Source organism: Ranitomeya variabilis, chromosome 1 (assembly GCF_051348905.1).
Source record: "Ranitomeya variabilis isolate aRanVar5 chromosome 1, aRanVar5.hap1, whole genome shotgun sequence".
Classification (NCBI taxonomy): domain Eukaryota; kingdom Metazoa; phylum Chordata; class Amphibia; order Anura; family Dendrobatidae; genus Ranitomeya; species Ranitomeya variabilis.
In genome coordinates, this window is record NC_135232.1 from 907592359 (window position 1) to 907612659 (window position 20301).

General features: G+C 46.2%; 1 long non-coding RNA gene across 1 annotated transcript in view; it reads left to right on the forward strand.

The window, feature by feature from the left end:
- The first annotated feature begins 3758 nt into the window (after nt 1-3758).
- LOC143776326 (uncharacterized) overlaps nt 3759-20301 on the forward strand; it is a 32537-nt gene continuing 15994 nt past the window's right edge. The window contains exon 1 of the long non-coding RNA XR_013215806.1: nt 3759-3995. This is a non-coding gene — a long non-coding RNA (uncharacterized LOC143776326). The remainder of the gene's footprint in view (nt 3996-20301) is intronic.

Sequence of the window (20301 nt, forward strand, 5' to 3'; positions counted from 1 at the left end):
GTATTTCTTAAAATAGATGCCTGCACATGTCACAGAGTGAACTATTTTGCTATCAATGTTTGATATGTTTGTGACAACAAAAAAATTGTTACTAAGACACTGGCAGTAAAAGATACTAAAGCTCATCACAGCAGCCAGTTTCTCCAGACCTTGGTGGAAAAAAATTTCAACATTATGAACTAAAAAAAGAACAGGTTCTTGCTATTGTAACTGATAATGCTTCAAACATGCGTAGTACAGTTAAACTGATGAATGAGAATAATGAAGGTGAACAGCAGCTAGAAGAACATTTCACATTCAGTATGTTGGAGATGGAAGGCCACAATCCTGTTCTCATAACAGAGTAACAAACAGATATTACTACAGAAGAACAGCAAAATGATTCTTTACAATTAGATGATCTTGTTGAAGCTGCTTCACACCTCTTTCCTATTCATCACCTGTGCTGTGTTGTGCACACGCTGCAGCTGGCAATAAGAGATAGTCTGCAAGAGGGCATGCTGGAACTCTGATTAGCAAAGTGAGAAAATTGGCTATTGCTTCCAGAACCCTTAAAATTGATTCCATCTTGAAGAGACGTGCTGGAAAAGGGGCAATTGTGGATCAAGCCACTCGCTGGGGCAACATCTGTTTAATGATTGAGTGATTGCTTGATCTGAAACTCTTCCTTGTAGATTTGGCCAACCCTCAGGTAACACTACATGAAGGTCAATGGACACAGATGGCTGAATTGAAGGAATTGTTTCATCACCCATTTACAGTGACTAAAAAGTTACAAGCTGAGGATTTAACTCCTGTCACTTTTATAAAGGAGTGGAAGAACTTGATGTTTTGACTGTCCCAAAACGGAGGTTTAATCGCAGATGGCCTTGCTGCTTTAATGAAACGGAGAGAGACACTGCAATAAGAAAATAGTTCTTCTGGCAGCTGTTTATGTTGACCCGAGTCATCGTATATTGCTGGATGATCAACAGCTTACTAAAGGAAAAGAAGCTCTGATTGAGGTAGCAGTTAGGATGAGTGGGCTACAGGACGGCCAAGCGCAAGAGGACTCGGGTCCTGCCAGTGCTGCTGTTGTTCCTTCATCTTCATCAGATGAATTTGATTTCAACAAGTATTTGGACAACATGGAGCAGGCAGTAGCGTAGCTACCAGGGGGGCAGAGGGGGCGGTCGCCCCGGGCCCTGTGCTCTGAGGGGGCCCACCCGGAGCTACGCTACTGTCAGGGCCGGCGTTAGGGGCCCCTGCCTCCGGTCAATGTTTATCTTTAATTTCCCCTGCGTTTGTACTGTGTATGTAGCTAAAGTAACATGCACGGTACAAACACTCACAGGGAGTCAGCAGAGAGAAGAGAAGGCCTCCAATCAGAGTGCAGGGAGTGAGTCATGTGATCGCTCTTCTGCAGTCTGTGGAGGAGAGGGGGAAGGGAGGCCACTCACCCAATCCTGGCTGAGCGCGCTCTGCTTCAAAGCTCCTGTGTGCTGCAGAGAAGTGATCAGCTCCAGCAGCAGCAGCCGGGGACGCAGGGGGACTCTGCCTCTGAGCTGAGCTCACTGCCTACACATGATGTCTGCAGCATCTGACTTGGAGGAGCCTGAGGAGCAGCCCCCAGGACCAGAGGACACTCTCCACACAGCATGATGAGTATCTTGGCACATGTCATTTGCTATTTGATATGTCTGATCTGTTGCCTTGAATACATACATACAGGCACAGTATATAAAGCAATGAAGGTTCTTAAAGGGAACCTGTCACCCTGTTTTTAAAAGATGAGATAAAAATAGCGTTAAATAGGGGCAGAGCTGGGTGTTACATTAGTGTCTTTTTTGGGCCTTTATTCCCCAGCTATGCTGTCGAAATACCTTTGTAAAGTTGCCGTTTTGGGCTGTCACTCACACTGGTCTGGTCAAATGGGCGTGGTGACAGCGCTGTTTCTTCCCCCAGATCTTGCTTATCTGTCCGTTGGTGGCGTAGTGGTGTGCGCATGTCCAGCTGCCGAATCCACTGCCCAGGTGAAGGAAAAGAGCGCGATCTGCGCTGTTCCCCTGGTGATCGGTGGGGGCGGCCATCTTCCTGAGGCCGCACGTGCGCAGATGGAGTGCTCTGCTGCACGGGGCTTCAGGAAAATGGCTGCGGGATGTCGCGCGTGCGCAGATGGAGATCGCGGCGGCCATGTTCCTGAAGCCCCGGGAAGCCGAGCACTCCATCAGCCCCGGGAAGCCTCAGGAAGATGGCGCACACCACTACGCCACCAACGGACAGATAAGCAAGGTCTGGAGGAAGAAACAGCGATGTCACCACGCCCATTTGACCAGACCAGCGTGAGTGACAGCCCAAAATGGCGACTTTACAAAGGTATTTCAGCAGCATAGCTGGGGAATAAAGGCACACAAAAGACACTAATGTAAAGCACAGCTCTGCCCCTATTTAACGCTATTTTTATCTCATCTTTAAAAAACGGGGTGACAGGTTCCCTTTAAACTTGTATGTCTTGTTTATCCTGCAATCTGGACAGACACTGAACACTGACATGTGATCGATAAGTGTCTTGCACATAATGTATTTACTGCTGATTAGCTTATGAGAAGGAGAATGATTATTTTCTTAAGTTTGCTAGCGGCTGGAATCTTGCAGGACGGCTTTTACATGTGGGAGCCTGTCATCATATAAGGTCCGGCCAGCATCTGTACACCCTAACATAGTGTTCTAGAATGCTCTCTATGTCCCCAATCCTCTATGCAAGGCACAAAAAAGAGCTTTTATTATAATCACGGATGGCGCAGTCCGGGCGTCACAGTCTTGACCCGGCTCCGTCCCTCTTCCTGTGATCTCTGTCCCTCTTCGTGTGGAAGATGCGTCCTACATCATGCATTCAGTGTCCTCTATCACACTCCCGTGCAGGCGCACTTCTCTTTGCCCTGCTGAAGTCAGAGCACAGTATTGTAGTGCGCATGCGCCAGCTTTATTTCCAGGTCATCAGCGCCCTTTGGCCTTTCCCAGCGCACATGCACTACAGTACTTGGCTCTGCTTTCAGCAGCCTAGAGAGAAGTGTGCCTGCACAGGAGCGCGATGGGTGACACTGTGTGGATGACGTAGGATGTGTCATACAGATGAAGCAGTAATGGAGGATGGCGATATTAAGTCAAGACCAGCAATGCCTTGGTGAGAGCCATTGGTGAGTATAATGAGAGGTAATTTTTATGCCTTGAGGAGGGGATTGGGGACACATTTACAGCCTTCCCTATAGAGGCTGCCTATGGGAGCTGCATTATACTATATAGTCTTCCTATGTGAAGGGCATTATACTATAGGGTCTGCCTATGGGGAGTGCATGATACTATATGGAGGCCTATGGGGAATGTAATATACCATATTGAGGACTATCCGGTGTATTATGCTATATGGAGGCTATCTAGAGGGCCATCATTCAGTGTGGAGATTACAGCGACGGGGCCATCATACAGTGTTGGAGCCAGTTTGGAGGATATTAACGGGTCAGTATATACAGTGGGGGGCATCATACTGTGTATAGGGGAGCTGTACAGTGGGGGAGACTTGGGACTTTAATAAATGTAAAGTGGGCACTTATTCTTACAGGGGAACTCAGGTTACTGTGACTATCAAAGGGTCACACACAGAAGGCATTATTACTTTCTAGGGGACAAAATGTGGGCACTGTTTTCTAGGACACTTGCACCCGGCATTACTATATTATAGAGGGGTGCTTTAGAATTTAGAGGGCACAGAGAACCACACAGCAGGTGCAGTAATAGGGACACATACGGCAGCAGCGGCTCTGTATTGAGGTATCAGCAGGATGAGGAGGTTGTGCAGGTTGGGAATAGATGGTGATGGTGCTGGAATGTGAGAAGTGAAACGTGTCTTTGTTGTATTCTCTGCAGATGAGTTGTAGCTGGAAGAAGTTGTCATGTCGGTCTGGGCCAGATGGAAAAGACGGGAAAAATGAACAATTCTATCAGAAAGAACATCAGAGGTAAGTCATTATCTGTAACTGTGCAGTGATCTGTTATATGTTCTGTAGGACTGGTATCTACCACTGACCATATGGCGGTAATATCAGTGTTGGTCTTTATATAGAGATTATCTTCAGTAACAGCGCGGTCATCTGCTGAGGTTCTCCTCCACTATTAGGGCGCATCACTGAATTGTAATGAAGGTTACCTGGTTAGGGGCCCACTCAGAACCTTCGCCCCCCCTGGACCAAAACCCTAGCTACGCCTCTGGGAGCAGGCCAAGGGTTGCTGCAGCGAAAATGATTCCACTCCCATAGAAAACAGACTATATTTCAGCAAAATTTTTCACTTGCTCTCAAAGAAGTAGAAGAGTTCAATCGTTCATCAAAACTGACAGTGCACGAGGCAATTCTTTTATACCCTGAAATTGTTAGAAATGTTGCCCATGTGGTTACTGCTTTGCTACCAACCCAAGTTAGTGAAGAGAGGTTGTTCTCTAGCCTTTAACCCCTTCATGACGCAGCCTTTTTCATTTTTGCGTTTTCGTTTTTCTCTCCTCTCCTTCCCAGAGTCATAACTTTTTTATTTTTCTGTCAATATGGCCATGTGAGGGCTTATTTTTGCGGGACGAGTTGTACTTTTGAACGGCACCATTGGTTTTACCATGTCTTGTACTAGAAAACGGGAAAAAAATTCCTAGTGCGAAATTGCAAAAAAAGTGCAATCCCACACTTGTTTTTTTTTTCTGACCTGCAATTGTGATTCTCCATGTCATTACATGTGCATAGACATCAAACATGTCTAGGTTATTTTTTATCTAAGTGGTGAAAAAAAATTCCAAACTTTGCTTAAAGAAATGGTGCCATTTTCCGATACCCGTAACGTTTCCATTTTTCAGGATCTCGGGTCATGTGATGGCTTATTTTTTGCGTACCGAGCTGTCGTTTTTAATGATGCCACTGTTGTGCAGATATGTTCTTTTGATCGCCTGTTATTGCATTTTAATGCAATGTCGTGGCGACCAAAAAGAGTAATTCTGACATTTTAAATTTTTTACTCTCTACGCCGTTTAGCGATCAGGTTAATCCTTTTTCTAGTTGATAGATCGGGCAATTCTGAACACGGCGATACCAAATATGTGTATGTTTGATTTTTTTATTGTTTTATTTTGAATGGGGCGAAAGGGGGGTGATTTAAGCTTTATATTTTTTTTCATATTTTTTAAAACATTTTTTTTTAACTTTAGCCATGCTGGCATAGCCTGATCGGCTCTGCTACATAGCAGCGATCATCAGATCGCTCCTATGTAGCTGAATTACAGGCTTGCTATGAGTGCCGACCACAGGGTGGCGCTCACAGCAAGCCGGCATCAACAACCCTAGAGATCTGAAGGAGACCTCAGGATGTCATGCCGATGCATCGCTGACCCCCGATCATGTGACGGGGGTCGGCGATGCGCGCATTTCCGGCCCGATGCCTGGAAGCGGTAGTTAAATGCCGCTGTCAGCGTTTGACAGCGGCATTTAACTAGTTAATAGCGGCAGGTGGATCACGATTCCACCTGCCGCTATTGCGCACACATGTCAGCTGTAAAAAACAGCTGACATGTCACGACTTTGATGTGGGCTCTGCGCCTGAGCCCACATCAAAGGGTAGACATGACATGTGCCTAGTGCAGCGCATGTTGTGAAGGGGTTAATTAGGTCAGATTTGAGGTCAACTATACAGGAGGATCTGATGGAGGTGATACTATTTCTCAGAACAAATTCATAGACAGCACAAATGCTATTCAGTACGTTTTTGTTGAAAACTGTTTTTTCCCACTTACTGCAGAGTGTATACTAAATTGTAAATTTGCAGTTTTTTTGTTCTAAAGTTGTATTCCAATAAATATATTTTTTCTGTCCCCCATGACGACACCACGGAGAGAGGGGATCTGCCCATCAAGGACAGGAAACCTACAGATAAAAAGATAAAAAGGCGGTACCTCTCTCCCGCATCAGTTTGGTTTCCTGTCCTTGATAGGGAACCTGCAGCAAGTCTCACCTCTAGATCATCGTTGGAATTCCGGAGCCAGTCAGACCGATTCAGGCAGTGGAGGTTCATTGCCTCGGCTGGCGTGGTCACCCGAAGCGCCACCGCTGGGATCAGTAGGTCTCTAGGGTGCTCGGGGAGCAGTGGCAAGGAGAGCTGCTGCTCCTAAAGAAATCTTCCATAGCCGGCCGGGGCTCCATAAACACCATGAGGGGTCCCTCCAGGTGTGAGTATACAGAGCGGGTAAGGGACGCCCTAAGCAGCTGCACTACCGAAGCTGGAAATCAAGAGCACGCGCGGCAACACGGCCCTTTTTGCACAACGCACCTTAGGGAATGAGGTACTGTGCATGCACGGGGACCGATGACGTGCTCGGCCGCAATGCATGACTGGGTAACCAGTCAGTGCGTGCGCGCATATAACGGCGCCCTGGCTGGAGACTGGGTAACCCAGTCAGATATTATTTAAAAGGGATGACACACTGGCTGAATGCTTCTAATGGAGCTCAGTCAGTGTTCCCCAGTGACAATGAGTGACCCAGAACAAGAGGCACAAAACAGGTTGCCAGCGCAGCAGCAAAAGCATCGGCCGCAGGGGAAAGGAACCCCTCATCGCCAACAACATGGAACGGCTGGGAAAAGACGGTCAGGATCTCAGCACAGCAAGGACTCCAGTGCAGCGTCCAGAGTAAAGGAGAATCCTATAGTAGATACGGATCATCCACAGCCGGTACTGATGGGTCCATCAGGTGGTGAGTGATCTTCGTGAAAGCTTTGGCTAATAGAGCTCACTCTTTTTCTGCTTATCTCTTCTGTAAGGGAGGAAAAGCTCAGGGAAATCCAATCACAGAGTCTGTGCGCTTTGTAAAGAAGATCTGCCTGCCACATGGGAGAAAAGACTGTGTAATTCATGTATAGAGCAAACACTCTGTGAAGGGCTTCCCGGGTTTGCAACAGAACTCAAATCGTTAATCAAAACCCAAGTAGAAGACACCTTTAGATCCCTCCAGGAGGGTAAAAAACGAAGGAAGATCAGACACAGATCTCCTGTCTCTGATTCTAATGACACAGATAGTGAAGGAAGTAATTCAGACTCTTCTAATTCATCATCATCATCATCATCTTCATCATCATCTTCCTCAAGGGGGGCCGTTGTTGCTTCCCATTAGAGGAAACAGATAGCCTAGTTAAAGCTGTCAGAAACACCATGTGACTGACTGACTCCCATCCCAAAAAATTGGTCCAGGATATTATGTTTGGGGGGCTTGAACAAAAGAGAAGGAGAGCGTTCCCACTCAATGATAAAATACAGGCTTCAATTAACAAAGAATGGAAAAAGCCCATAAGGAAAGCCTTACACCCAAAAGGAAATATTGAAGACCCAGCATGCTCCTTTTGGGAAAAAGCTCCCAAATTGGACATAGCCATTGGTAAGGCATAAAAAAAGCTTGCTTTACCGTTTGAGGATATGGGGGTCTTAAGGGACCCCATGGACAAAAAAGGGGATGCTTTTTTGAAAAGTTCCTGGGAAGCAGCCGGGGGGGGCTAAAACCAGCAGTGGCCGCCGCCTGTACTTCCCGCTCTCTGATGGTGTGGCTGGACTAGTTAGAATCTCAGCTTAAGGGAAAAACATCCAGAGATAGCATGTTGAACACCTTGCCAGTAATGAGAAGGGCAGCTGCTTTCCTGGCAGATGCGTCAGCAGACTCTATCAGACTCGCTGCCCGATCAGCAGTATTTTCCAATGCGGCCAGAAGAGCTCTCTGGCTTAAATGCTGGCCAGGAGACCTCAAAAAGAACAAAAACAAGGGGTTTATGTTCAACAAAAGCTCCACCAGTACTAACCCCCCCCCCCAATGAACTCTTGCCCCAGGTGGGAGGAAGATTTCCCAGGCTGAGAGAAAGAGGGACAAAGATAACCAGCAGCGACTGGATTCAATAAAGTCGGGACTAAAGTTCTAATTTCACACTTTCTCTCAGCCATCCTTCCTGTTAACATCTCGAAGATCTTCAGCAGAGGAGCAAATAGCTCTGGAACAGGAAGTCACTGCACTGCTAAACAAAGGAATTCTTCTAGAAGCCCCCCCCCCCCCCAAGAAAGGGGTAAAGGTTTCTACTCACCGTTTTTTCTCAGGAAAAAAACAGACGGGTCTTTCAGGACAATCATAAATTTAAAAGGCCTGAACAAATACCTGATAGTGCAGCCATTCAAAATGGAAATAATAAAAACATCGGTAAAAATGTCGTTTCCGCTCTGTTTTATGGCAGTACTAGATTTAACGGACGCATATTACCACGTCCCCATTCACAGAGACTTCCAGAAATTCCTCAGGGTAGCGATCGAAATCATGGGGGTCATAAGACATTTCCAATTTGCAGCTCTTCCCTTCGGACTCGCAATAGCCCCCCGGGTGTTCACCAAACTGATAGCAGAAGTCATGGCACATCTGAGAGAACAAAACACCCTAATCGTCCCATACCTAGACAATTCTTGGTGATTGGCAATTCTCCCCAACATTGCAAAAACCAGTTGAAGAAGGTCATGAGTTCCTTAAAGGGAACCTGTCACCACGTTTTTGGAAGATGGGATAAAAATAGCGTTAAATAGGGGCAGAGGTGGGCATTACATTAGTGTGTTTGTTATGCGTTTATTACCCACCTAAGTTGCCGAAATACGTTTGCAAAGTCTCCGTTTTCGCCTGTCAATCAGGCTGGTCTGGTCAAAAGGGCGTCTTGTCTTCTCCCAGATTTTGCGTAGTTTTCCGTTGGTGGCGTAGTGGTGTGCGCATGCCCAAAGTCCCGAATCCTCTGCCAGGGGATTTAAAAGAGCGCGCTGTTTGTTTTCATTGGTGATCGGTGGGCGCGGCCATCTTCCTTTGGCCGCGCGTGCGCAGAAGCGGCGCTCTGCTGGCCGCGGCTTCAGGAAAATGGCCGCGGGATGCCGCGCGTGCGCAGATGGATATCGCGGCGGCCATTTTCCTGAAGCCGCGGCCAGCAGAGCGCCGCTTCTGCGCACGCGCGGCCAAAGGAAGATGGCCGCGCCCACCGATCACCAATGAAAACGAACAGCGCGCTCTTTTAAATCCCCTGGCAGAGGATTCGGGACCTTGGGCATGCGCACACCACTACGCCACCAACGGAAAACTACGCAAAATCTGGGGGAAGACAACGCCCTTTTGACCAGACCAGCCTGATTGACAGGCGAAAACGGAGACTTTGCAAACGTATTTCGGCAACTTAGGTGGGTAATAAACGCATAACAAACACACTAATGTAATGCCCACCTCTGCCCCTATTTAACGCTATTTTTATCCCATCTTCCAAAAACGTGGTGACAGGTTCCCTTTAAAAGACTTGGGCTGTCTTCTGAATCTAGAAAAGTCCAAGTTAATACCAAGTCAAATTCAGGAATACCTAGGCATTACGCTAGATTCCATTCATCAAGAGTGCCGCCTACCCCCAGGGAAAATTCAAAAGATACTGGGATTAGTATCCCGGGCAATATGAAAGAACTACTAGCGGTGAAGTTTGCACTTATAGAATTCCTGAGCTCCCTTCACTCTCATCATGTAAGAATATTTTCAGACAACAGAGTGGTAGTGGCATACTTGAACCACCAAGGGGGTACTCGCTCACAACCATTGATGGAAGTAACAAAATCAATCTGCCAGATAGCCGAGGACAACCTAGCATCCTTGTCGGCCCTTCACATAAAAGGGGTGGACAATTTCAGAGCAGACTTCCTAAGTCGGTCTCGTCTGAGACAAGAGGAATGGGAGTTGAACCAATCCATATTCAACAAGATCGCAGAGAAATGGGGGACACCCGATATAGACCTATTCGCGAACAATGTGAACCAGAAGGTGGCCACTTTCTGTTCCATAACTCCAGCAGGGAACCCTGTTGCATTAGATGCATTTCTAATTCCATGGAATTACAGGCTAGCCTATGCTTTTCCCCCAATCGCATTAATACCAGCAGTTCTGAAGAAGATAAGGGAAGACAGAGCTCAGGTAGTGTTAATAGCCCCTTTTTGGCCAAAAAGAATTTGGTTTTCTTGGGTCAGGAGGATGTCTATCTCTGACCCTTGGGTACTCCCAGACCTGCCCAATCTTCTATTCCAGGGACCAGTAACACATCCGCAGGTGGCAAGGCTACACATGACAGCTTGGAATTTGAAAGGGGGTTACTAAGGGATAAGGGGTTTTCACAAGGTCTAGTGTCGACCCTCCTGAAAAGTAGGAAACTAATAACTACCAAGCAATATGGTAAAATCTGGAAGAAATTCCTTTCTTCCTCAGGCTCTAAAGTGTCTGAGGGAGTCCCGCTTAAAGCTATATTGGAATTCCTACAAAATGGGTTAGAAAAAGGTCTAGCTACAAATACCCTTAAAGTCCATGTCGCAGCTCTAAGAGCATTGTTTAACTGCAACCTAGCAAGGAATCACTGGGTTTCCAGGTTTATTAAGGCGGCGGAAAGATCTAGACCCCTACCCTTACGGAAGGCCCCACAATGGGATTTAAATTTAGTTCTCACAGCCTTAACTAAATCCTTCTTTGAACCCTTGGAGAAGGCGCCCTTAAAGATCCTGTCCCTCAAAACCTCCCTTTTGGTAGCCCTTTCTTCGGCCCGCAGGGTTAGTGACATACAAGCCTTCTCAGCTAACCCACCCTTTATACAAATCTTAGAAGACAGGGTGGTCCTAAAAACAGACGCGGCCTGTCTACCAAAAGTAACCTCCCTTTTCCAAAGATCTCAGGAGATTTCCCTTCCCTCCTTCTGCCCAACCCCAAAAATGAGGGGGAAAAAACCTTACACACATTAGATGTTAGAAGGTGTCTGATTCATTACCTAGAAGCCACTAGGGAGTGTAGGGAGGATAGATCTCTTTTTGTTTCTCTTTTTGTTTGGTTTCAGGGCCCTCGGAAAGGTAAAAAAGCCTCAAAAGGTACATTAGCAAGATAGATCAAAGATACCATCAACCTGTCATACACCTCAAGCGGAGTGTCAGCTCCAGGGGAAGTTAAAGCTCAATGAGAGCAGTGGCGGCCTCCTGGGTGGAAAGAGCCGGTGCTTCAATTGACCAGATACTGTATGTAGAGCTGGTACTTGGTCTTCACCCTCAACATTCTTTAAGCACTATCGGTTGGACCTAACTTCTTCAGACCTTACCTTTGGTAAAAGGGTTCTGGAAGCGGTGGTCCCTCCCTAAATGTACAGTCACTGCAATTCTCTCCGTGGTGCCATCATGGGGGACAGAGAAAAATATAGTTACTTACCGATAGCAGTATTTCTCTGAGCCCATGCGGCACCCGTACATTCCCTCCCTTCACGTGTGGGTGTGTGTTGTGAACTGTGTTTCTGGGCTCCCTCTGGTGGTCACTAACGGTATTGTGTTAGGTATGTCTTGTTGCAGGCCTGAGCTCCAGCTGTGTCGTTAACCCCTTCCCGACCCATGACGCCACGTAGGCGTCATGAAAACCCGTGCCAATCCGACCCATGACGCCTATGTGGCGTCATGGAATGATCGCGTCCCTGCAGATCGGGTGAAAGGGTTAACTCCTATTTTACCCGATCTGCAGGGAGAGGGGGAGTGGTGCTTCAGCCCAGGGGGGGTGGCTTCACCCCCCCGTGGCTACGATCGCTCTGATTGGCTGTTGAAAGTGAAACTGCCAATCAGAGCGATTTGTAATATTTCACCTAAAAAACTGGTGAAATATTACAATCCAGCCATGGCCGATGCTGCAATATCATCGGCCATGGCTGGAAAACCTGAAGTCACCCCCCCCACACCCACCGATCGCCCCCCCAGTCCTCCGTTAGTCCTCCGGTCCCCTCCGTCCGCCTGCCGGCTCCCCCGTCCTGCTGTCCGCTCCCCCCTGTGCTCCGATCACCCCCCCTGTGCTCCAATCACCCCCCCCTGTGCTCCAATCCACCCCCCCACCACCCCTTCATACTTACCGATCCTCCCGGTGTCCATACGCCTCCTCGCTGGGCGCCGCCATCTTCCAAAATGGCGGGCGCATGCGCAGTGCGCCCGCCGCATCTGCCGGCCGGCAAAGTACATTTTGATCGCTGTGGTAGGTTCTATCACAGCGATCAAAATAAAAAAATAATAAATAAACCCCCCCCCTTTATCACCCCCATAGGTAGGGACAATAATAAAATAAAGAAAATATTTTTTTTTCTTTTTCCACTAGGGTTAGGGTTAGAACTAGGGTTAGAACTAGGGGTAGGGTTAGGGGTAGGGTTAGGGTTACTGGTAGGGTTAGGGTTAGGGGTAGGGTTATGGCATGTGCACACAGAGTGGATCGGCCGCGGATCCGCAGTGGATCGGCCGCGGATCCGCAGAGGATTGGCAGCGGATCCCCAGCGGATCGGCCGCGGATCGGCAGCAGATCGGCAGCGGATTGGCCGCGGATCCGCAGCGGATTGGCAGCGGATCCGCAGCGGATTGGCAGCGGATTGGCCGCGGATCCGCAGCGGATTGGCCGCGGATCCGCAGCGGATTGGCCGCTGCGAATTCGAAGCAGTTTTCCATCAGGTTTACAGTACCATGTACACCTAAGGAAAACCAAATCCGCTGTGCCCATGGTGCGGAAAATTCCGTGCAGAAACGCTGCGTTGTATTTTCCGCAGCATGTCAATTCTTTGTGCTGATTCCGCAGCGTTTTACACCTGTTCCTCAATAGGAATCCGCAGGTGAAATCCGCACAAAAAAACACTGGAAATCTGCTGTAAATCCGCAGGTAAAACGCAGAGCCTTTTACCTGCAGATTTTTCAAAAATCGTGCGGAAAAATCTCACACGAATCCGCAACGTGGGCACATAGCCTTAGGGTTAGGGTTGGAATTAGAGTTAGGGTTGGAATTAGGGCTAGGGTTTGAAATAGGGTTAAGATTAGGCTTGTGGTTAGGGTTACGGATAGGGTTAGGGGTGTGTTGGGGTTACAGTTGTGGTTAGGGTTGGGATTAGGGTTACGGTTGGGATTAGGGTTACGGGTGTGTTGCGGTTAGGGTTGTGGTTAGGGGTGTGTTGGGGTTAGGGTTAGGATTAGGATTGGAATTAGGGTTACGGGTGTGTTGGGGTTAGGGTTGTGGTTAGGGGTGTGTTGGGGTTAGGGTTGTGATTAGGGTTATGGCTACAGTTGGGATTAGGATTAGGGGTGTGTTGGGGTTAGTGTTGAAGTTAGAATTGAGGGGTTTCCACTGTTTAGGCACATCAGGGGTCTCCAAACGCAACATGGCGCCACCATTGATTCCAGCCAATCTTGCGTTCAAAAAGTCAAATGGTGCTCCCGCCCTTCCAAGCCCCGACGTGCGCCCAAACAGTGGTTTACCCCCACATTTGGGGTACCAGCGTACTCAGGACAAACTGGGCAACAACTGTTGGGGTCCAATTTCTCCTGTTACCCTTGCAAAAATAAAAAATTACTTGCTAAAACATAATTTTTGAGGAAAGAACAATTATTTTTTATTTTCACGGCTCTGCGTTATAAACTTCTGTGAAGCACTTGGGGGTTGAAAGTGCTCACCACACATCTAGATTAGTTCCTTGGGGGTCTAGTTTCCAAAATGGGGTCACTTGTGGGGTGTTTCTACTGTTTAGGCACATCAGGGGCTCTGCAAATGCGATGTGACGCCCGCAGACCATTCCATCAAAGTCTGCATTTCAAATGTCACTACTTCCCTTCCGAGCCCTGACGTGTGCCCAAACAGTGGTTTACCCCCACATATGGGGTATCAGCGTACTAACAACAAACTGGGCAACAAATATTGGGGTCCAAATTCTCCTGTTACCCTTGTGAAAATAAAAAATTGCTTGCTAAAACATCTTTTTTGAGGAAAGAAAAATGATTTTTTATTTTCACGGCTCTGCGTTGTAAACTTCTGTGAAGCACTTGGGGGTTCAACGTGCTCACCACACATCTAGATAAGTTCCTTGGGGGGTCTAGTTTCCAAAATGGGGTCACTTGTGGGGGGTTTCTACTGTTTAGGCAAATCAGGGGCTCTGCAAACGTAACATGATGCCCGCAGACCATTCCATCAAAGTCTGCATTCCAAAACGTCACTACTTCCCTTCCGAGCCCCGACATGTGCCCAAACAGTGGTTTACCCCCACATATGGGGTATCAGCGTACTCAGGAGAAACTGGACAACAACTTTTGGGGTCCAATTTCTCCTGTTACTCTTGCAAAAATAAAAAATTCTGGGCTAAAAAAATATTTTTGAGGAAAGGAAACACATTTATTATTTTCACGGCTCTGCGTTATAAACTTCTGTGAAGCACTTGGGGGTTCAAAGTGCTCACCACACATCTAGATAAGTTCCCTTGGGGGTCTAGTTTCCAAAATGGAGTCACTTGTGGGGAGTTCCTACTGTTTAGGCACATCAGGGGCTCTGCAAACGCAACCTGATGCCCGCAGAGCATTCCATCAAAGTCTGCATTTCAAAACGTCACTACTTCCCTTCCGAACCCCCGACGTGTGCCAAAACAGTGGTTTACCCCCACATATGGGGTATCAGCGTACTCAGGAGAAACTGGACAACAACTTTTGGGGTCCAATTTCTCCTATTACTCTTGCAAAAATAAAAAAATTCTGGGCTAAAAAAATATTTTTGAGGAAAGGAAACACATTTTTTATTTTCACGGCTCTGCGTTATAAACTTCTGTGAAGCACTTGGGGGTTCAAAGTGCTCACTACACATCTAGATAAGTTCCCTTGGGGAACTTGGGGGTCTATTTTCCAAAATGGAGACAATTGTGGGGAGTTCCTACTGTTTAGGCACATCAGGGGCTCTGCAAACGCAACCTGACGCCCGCAGAGCATTCCATCAAAGTCTGCATTTCAAAACGTCACTACTTCCCTTCCGAACCCCGACTTGTGCCAAAACAGTGGTTTACCCCCACATATGGGGTATCAGCGTACTCAGGAGAAACTGGACAACAACTTTTGGGGTCCAATTTCTCCTGTTACCCTTGGGAAAATAAAAAATTGTGGGCTAAAAAATCATTTTTGAGAAAAGAAAAATTATTTTTTATTTTCATGGCTCTGCGTTATAAACTTCTGTGAAGCACTTGGGGGTTCAAAGTGCTCACCACACATCTAGATTAGTTCCTTGGGAGGTCTAGTTTCCAAAATGGGGTCACTTGTAGGGGAGCTCCAATGTTTAGGCACACAGGGGCTCTCCAAACGCGACATGGTGTCCGCTAATGATTGGAGCTAATTTTCCATTCAAAAAGCCAAATGGCGTGCCTTCCCTTCCGAGCCCTGCCGTGCACCCAAACAGTGGTTTACCCCCACATATGGGGTATCATCGTACTCAGGACAAACTGGACAACAACATTTGGGGTCCAATTTCTCCTATTACCCTTGGGAAAATAAAAAGTTCTGGGCTAAAAATCATTTTTGAGGAAAGAAAAATTATTTTTTTATTTTCACGGCTCTGCGTTATAAACTTCTGTGAAGCACCTGGGGGTTATAAGTGCTCACTATGCATCTAGATAAGTTTCTTGGGGGGTCTAGTTTCCAAAATGGGGTCACTTGAAGGGGAGCTCCAATGTTTAGGCACACAGGGGCTCTCCAAATGCGACATGGTGTCCGCTAACGATTGGAGCTAATTTTCCATTCAAAAAGTCAAATGGCACGCCTCCCCTTCCGAGCCTTGCCGTGCACCCAAACAGTGGTTTACCCCCACATATGAGGTATCGGCATACTCAGGAGAAATTGCCCAACAAATTTTAGGATCCATTTTATCCTGTTGCCCATGTGAAAATGAAAAAATTGAGGCTAAAAGAAATTTTGTGTGAAAAAAAAGTACTTTTTCATTTTTGCGGATCAATTTGTGAAGCACCTGGGGGTTTAAAGTGCTCACTATGCCTCTAGATGAGTTCCTTGGGGGGTCTAGTTTCCAAAATGGGGTCACTTGTGGAGGAGCTCCAATGTTTAGGCACACAGGGGCTTTCCAAACGCGACATGGTGTCCGCTAACGATGGAGATAATTTTTCATTCAAAAAGTCAAATGGCGCTCCTTCCCTTCCGAGCCTTACCATGTGCCCAAACAGTGGTTTACCCCCACATGTGAGGTATTGGTGTACTCAGGAGAAATTGCCCAACAAAATTTAGGATCCATTTTATCCTGTTGCCCATGTGAAAATGAAAAAATTGAGGCTAAAATAATTTTTTTGTGAAAAAAAAGTACTTTTTCATTTTTACGGATCAATTTGTGAAGCACCTGGGGGTTTAAAGTGCTGACTATGCTTCTAGATAAGTTCCTTGGGGGGGTCTAGTTTCCAAAATGGGGTCACTTGTGGGGGAGCTCCAATGTTTAGGCACACGGGGGCTCTCCAAACGCGACATGGTGTCCGCTAAAGATTGGAGCCAATTTTTCATTGAAAAAGTCAAATGGCGCTCCTTCCCTTCCGAGCCCTGCCGTGCGCCCAAACAGTGGTTTACCCCCACATATGAGGTATCAGCGTACTCAGGACAAATTGGACAACAACGTCCGTGGTCCAGTTTCTCCTTTTACCCTTGGGAAAATAAAAAAATTGTTGCTAAAAGATCATTTTTGTGACTAAAAAGTTAAATGTTCATTTTTTACTTCCATGTTGCTTCTGCTGCTGTGAAACACCTGAAGGGTTAATAAACTTCTAGAATGTGGTTTTGAGCACCTTGAGGGGTGCAGTTTTTAGAATGGTGTCACTTTTGGGTATTTTCAGCCATATAGAACCCTCAAAATGACTTCAAATGTGAGGTGGTCCCTAAAAAAAATGGTTTTGTAAATTTTGTTGTAAAAATGAGAAATCACTGGTCAAATTTTAACCCTTATAACTTCCTAGCAAAAAAAAAATTTGTTTCCAAAATTGTGCTGATGTAAAGTAGACATGTGGGAAACGTTATTTATTAACTATCTTGTGTCGCATAACTCTCTGGTTTAACAGAATAAAAATTCAAAATGTGAAAATTGCGAAATTTTCAAAATTTTCGCCAAATTTCCGTTTTTTTCACAAATAAACTCAGAAATTATCGACCTAAATTTACCACTAACATGAAGCCCAATATGTCACGAAAAAACAATCTCAGAATCGCTAGGATCCGTTGAAGCGTTCCTGAGTTATTACCTCATAAAGGGACACTGGTCAGAATTGCAAAAAACGGCAAGGTCATTAAGGCCAAAATAGGCTGGGTCATGAAGGGGTTAAGCAGCGGGTGTTTCCTATTTGAGTCTCCTCTGGACTCAGTCTCTTGCCTGGCATCATTGTATCCAGACCTATTTGGTCTCCTCCGGATTCCTTTCAGTCTGCCTCATGCAAGAAAAGCTAAGTCTGTTTTGTACAATTTGGATTGTTTGCATTATTCAGTGTTTTTGTCCAGCTTGCTTTACATTTGATTTTTGACTCGCTGGAAGCTCTAGGGGGCTGATATTCTCCCTCCACACCGTCAGTCGGTGTGGGGGTTCTTGAATGTTCAGCGTGGATGTTTTGTAGGGTTTTCTGCTAACCGCATAGTCCACTATCTATTTTCTGCTATCTAGACTATTGGGCCTCACTTTGCTGAATCTAGTTCATCTCTACGTTTGTGTTTTCCTCTTGCCTCACCGTTATTATTTGTTGGGGGCTTTCTATATCTTTGGGGTTCAATTTCTCTGGAGGCAAGCGAGGTCTTATTCTTTCCCTCTAGGAGTAGTCAGTTCTCCGGCTGGCTCGAGACGTCTAGAACCAACGTAGGCACGTTCACCGGCTACTTTTAGTTGTTTGTGTCAGGATCAGGTATGCGGTTAGCCCAGTTTCCACCTCCCTAGAGCAGTATTTATATTTTTGCTATCTTGCCGGAATATCAGAGATCCTCTGCCATTGGGATCATAACAGGTGTGCACACTAGTATAGTATTTCGTTAGTACTTAAGTAATAATTACGCGGTATCTCTACTAAGACTTTAATAATGTTGAATATTTTAATTATTAACCTGATGTTCCCTTCATACTCTGTAAACAAACTGATGTGGGAGAGAGGTACCGCCTTTTTATCTGTAGGTTTCCTGTCCTTGATGGGCAGATCCCCTCTCTCTGTGGTGCCATCATGGGCTCATAGAAATACCGTTATCGGTAAGTAACTATATTTTTATGTTCTATCTAAATGTATCACTTAAACATAAGCCATGTATGAGGGAGTCGGAGTTGAAGGTTTGGCTTACCGACTCCACAGCCCTGGAGACAGCGGAAAAAAACACATTCAGCAGACAGGTGGTGGTGCCTGTGCTGCAGCATGATCACATGTATAATGTGCATTAAATTGTTTTATTTGCTGGTCTCCATTAGATGCTACTGCACAAGCTCTGCTGGCACCATATTCGTAGAGAATTTTTTTTTTCTCTAGCAAGGTGGCGGTGCCTGCGCAGTAGCATCTATTGGATGCTGCAGCCATTTTGAGGCAGAATTTTTTTCCTGAATAAATTTATATCAGCAAACAAAACAATTTAATGATTTAACGCACATTACACATACGATCAGGCTGCAGCACAGGCATCGGCGTCTGGCTGCTGAATGTGATTCTTTTTTTTTAATACATACAGTATAATATTCAGTATGTAAAATAGGGGACAGGTCAGAGAGGGATGAGTGACCTGTCATAAGCCATACAGATGAATACCTAAGCAGAGCCCCACATGAAGACCCCCCACAGGCCGCCTCGTTAGCACAACCATATCATTAACTCAAAATTGAAAATAAAGATTAAACAACAACCACAAGACGGATTTCATCAGCCAAGGTATCATTCTAATCAGTATAATGGCGCTGACCTGACACTGCAGTGTCATGATCAAGGTCGGGGTTTGCTTCTTGTAATCCTTTTCCTGGCCTGATCATGTGGAGGTTAACTTTTTCTGCCTCTCTGTGGAATCTGTTAGGCTATTTCTGACCGCCGCCGCCGGCGTCAGTTATAGTTCCTGCCTCGGCTTGACGGCTGACCCCGATACACCTTGATTTGTCCTCTGCCTGTTTAGCGCCCGTGTTTGCCCGCTCCCGTTATCCCGCTCATCTTAGTGTTCACTCCCCGTGCTTTGACCCCTTGGTATCTGACCTGTCTTTCTGTCTTCCGTCTCTGGCGTTCTTGCTGCCGACTGGCTCTGACTTCTTTGACTTGTTTCTGACTTGGCTTGTTTGACTAATCATCCGTCACCTAGTGGTGACTGCGCTGATGGCACTGCTGTCTCACGCTGTGTGTGTAAACCTTTTCCCCCACCAGCGCCCCCTGGTGAAGGTTGCGCGCAACATGTAGGTTACTGAGCACAATCCTGCTGACAGGTTCCCATTAATGACTCAGCCCACTTCCTTACCTCGCCTAACTCTGGACCCTTCTTAAATGAGAGATTTATGGTAATGGAAAGCAAAACACTTCACATTTCTTTGATCAGTATCTGGGAGGTTGTGGTTGGTGCTGCCAAGAAAGTTGATAATCAACACATTAAGAAAAAAGAAACTGACAGACTATGGATTGAAGGCTTATGACCGTTATTGTAAGGAAGAGGGGCTGTATTGATCATTGATATTATTTTGAAATGTCAGAAATTTATTTTTGTACATTTTGAGTTGTTTGATTATTATTCTCACTTTAACAGATGAAAAAACAATTGAGATGGGAAAATTTACATTATTCATTTAGTTGAATAACAATTCTTCATACTAATAGTTGCACAATAATAACTCATAAATATTCTCCTAGTAAAGACAAAATGTCACTTTCCTAAATTATTCAGGTTTATTAACCTTTTACATTTACTGACAGCACTGTAGTTCAATAATAAAATGAATCATCAAAATATAAATTGGCTAATGATTGTGCATAGTGTGTAATGTCACTATTTGTACAAATGACACTTTTTCATATAGTACGCCTATTATGCTATGTTGTTAATTTATAGCGACTCTTAAAGGGAACCTATCACCCCGTTTTTTAAAGATTAGATAAAAATAGCGTGAAATAGGGGCAGAGCTGGGCTTTACATTAGTGCCTCTTTGGTGCCTTTACACCCCGTTAGGCTGCCGAAATACCTTAGTGAAGTGTCCGTTTTGTCCTGTCACTCAAGCTGGTCAGGTCGGATGGGCGTGGTCACAGCGCTGTTTGTCCCCCAGGATCCTGCTCATCATTACGTTGGTGGCGTAGTGGTGTGCGCATGTCCAGCAGATGAATCCACTGCCCAGGAGATGAATAACGGCGCGGTCTTCGCTATTCAGCCGTTTACCGGTGGGCGCGGCCATCTTTCCTGTGGCCGCGCCTGCGCAGATGGAGCGCT